Here is a 2,137-nt window from a genome sequence, read left to right on the forward strand (position 1 = left end):
ACCCACGGGGTGAGGCCACAGCGCCTGGCTGGTTCTCAGCACCACTGCAGGGACCCTCAGCCGCGAGCATCTGCACCCACGGGGTGAGGCCCCCCATGCAGGCTGCTGATGGACAAGGAAAGGCAGGGCTGAGGACTCAAACCCAAGTTTCCATCTGCGGGCTGCTGTGGTGACCACAATTCCCAGGCAGGCCCCCAAATTGTTTTGTTTTAATGGATCTTTTAATACAATGATAAAATACGTTTTACCACGTGCGGCTGAGTACCCCCATTGTTTCCTAAGCACAATCATTCATTCTGGATTGTCCACTGGCACACCTCCCTCCTTGAGTGCTGACTGCACGCTTACGCTTCGTGGCCCAGGTGCTCTGGCAGGGTGTTTTTATTTATGGTATTTACTTAAGTCCACAGATAGAATTTCAATTAGAAAATTATTCTAGAGCCCTAAAAGCAATTAAAACTTCTTCTCATCTGAAATAAAATTCCTTTGTAGGAAGTCCCCATATAGGACTTAAGACACAGTTCAGTGATAGAGCGCTAGGCCCAAGTTCAATCCCTGGCACTGCCAAAAAAAAGAGGAAAGAAAGAATACAAACAAGCAGCAATAGAAAGACTCATCCTGACAAAGGATCCCCCAAGTACTCCATCTGCAGAGTTCAAGCACCCACTAGTCAAGGTTAAGCACTTTAGTACGTAAAGCTCACACGAGGCCAGCTATGGTCTTCATGGGAGAACCAAGGTTGTGGCCTGTGCTCACACCAGAACAGCTCCATGTGGCATCAGGACACAGCCCACAGTTGGCCACCTGGAGCTTCAGGGCCAGGGAACACGCTCCTTATCCCGACAACACTACCGATGCCCACAGCCTGTATTTCCTAACCCAGTCTGAGCTGTTCCCAATAGGCCCTGGCTGGGTGGTTGTTCCCACAGTTGGAGTGGCAGCCAGCTGCTGTTAGGAACTGGACAGAGGCTGGGCATAGCATGGGCATGGTGCACATGAGCCCCCACCCAGGGCACAAGCTGAGGGTGGAGAGCTGAGAGAACTGCAGCCTGAGTGGGGCAGGTGCACCACTGTGCTCACACCCACCACACCAGGGAATTCCAGAATTCTCTGTCTCCCTGGCCTTTGCAGCCAGTGAGTGCTTGTTAAGGTGGACAGCTGTGGCACACTCAGCAATCTAGCCCTTTGGTGACATTGCTGAAGGCCAGAACTACAGCATGGCCGCTGGGGACTGGGCTTTTCGGTCTCAGGCTCCATTCTGCCCTTCACCACTGTGTTGCCACAGATGGGCACTGCCTTCCCTGAGCCATGCAGGGAAACTCACACCTTTGCCCACAAAATTCATGATGGCAGAGCTCAGTGTTGGCAGTGAATGCCAGGGTTTCTAACAACCAGATGGGGCTTTGTCAGAGGCAAGCAGTGTTATCCCAGTCGTCTTAATTTAGCTCAACAGAAGATCTATCAAAACCTTGTTTTAAAGGACGCTGTTCTGGTTTGGACCTGGGATAAGGATCAGTAGATAGAAGCCGAGCTGGCACAAGCCCTGAGCCCAAGCACTAGGAGGGGCTTTTGATCTTTGATCAAGATGGCACTGGGACTGCTAACCCTTACGACCCTGTCTTCCCTCAGTGGCTTTTGGCAAAGCAGGGCTGGTAGCCCCTTCATCCCCAACTCCCTGAGGATGAAGAGGAGTAGTGCTTGCGGTAAGAAAAAGCACCGAAGCCAGGGTGACCTCAGCAGTGCAGCCGGCCACGCGCCAGGAGACAAGGTGGAATCCTGTTAGGACACAGATACGGCACGTACTGTAGATATAGGCTTGATGTGAGCTGCTCACGTCATCTGAGCACAAGCGCAGATTTGATCGAGATGGCACCGGGACTGCTAAGCCTCACGACACCTGCCCAGGGTAGTCCTGGTATTGCACTCTGATCCACAGCCCCACTGCTCCGTGGGCCTCTTGACACACGTGCAGCCCAAGGCTGGGCCAGCACCAGGAACCCCTTCTTTCTCCATAGAATACCCCTGGGCAGGGCCTGGAGCCAATTCTGCATCCCTGTCACACAGGGAATAGGAGCACAGACAGAGCCAGGCACTCTGAGTGTGACCCGAGCTCTGTACATACTGTGTGGGGTTATGG

This window comes from Octodon degus, unplaced genomic scaffold (genome assembly GCF_000260255.1).
Source record: "Octodon degus isolate 3935 unplaced genomic scaffold, OctDeg1.0 scaffold00006, whole genome shotgun sequence".
Lineage (NCBI taxonomy): Eukaryota > Metazoa > Chordata > Mammalia > Rodentia > Octodontidae > Octodon > Octodon degus.